Source organism: Lissotriton vulgaris, chromosome 8 (assembly GCF_964263255.1).
Source record: "Lissotriton vulgaris chromosome 8, aLisVul1.2, whole genome shotgun sequence".
In the NCBI taxonomy this organism is placed as follows: domain Eukaryota; kingdom Metazoa; phylum Chordata; class Amphibia; order Caudata; family Salamandridae; genus Lissotriton; species Lissotriton vulgaris.
The window spans coordinates 406,241,861-406,242,699 of NC_141696.1; positions in this window are offsets into that span (position 1 = coordinate 406,241,861).

Consider the following 839-nt stretch of genomic DNA (forward strand, 5'->3'; position numbering starts at 1 on the left):
TGAAACACAGCAGATATAAAAGTGCCATGATTTACGTAGGGATAACGGACTACATCTCCCATAAAGCACCAATACTGATGCAAGCATATCTATGGGGGTGTGTCCACCGCTGCACGTTTCCCACGCCACGCCTCTAATGAAGAGACATTCGAAACGCGTAAGGCAGAGCACTGGAACTGTTTAACTTACCTGCATGCTAACTCGCCTGTACCGAAGATTAAAGGTTTAGAGGTGAACCTTCCTGTTGTTCGTGTGCTTTCCTGCTTGTGTGGTTACCTCAAGAGCGTGATGTAAAAGCGGCAGCCCAGCCGCTGGGAGAGCACCACCCCGCCAACACTGGGGGCCACTGTGGATTTGGATTCACCCTTCATGCAGTGGAACAGCAGGCAAAGGATAAAGACGAGCAGGCAAGCGGGGGGGCTCATGTAGAGCCTTGAAACACAGCAGATATAAAAGTGCCATGATTTACGTAGGGATAACGGACTATATCTCCCATAAAGCGCCAATACTGATGCAAGCATATCTATGGGGGGGTGTCCACCGCTGCACGATTTCCACGCCACGCCTCTGATGAAGAGACATTCGAAACACGTAAGGCAGAGCGCTGGAACTGTTTAACTTACCTGCATGCTAACTCGCCTGTACCGAAGATTAAAGGTTTAGAGGTGAACCTTCCTGTTGTTCGTGTGCTTTCCTGCATGTGTGTTTACCTCAAGAGCGTGATGTAAAAGCGGCAGCCCAGCCGCTGGGAGAGCACCACCCCGCCAACACTGGGGGCCACTGTAGATTTGGATACACCCTTCATGTAGTGGAACAGCAGGCAAAGGATAAAGACGAGC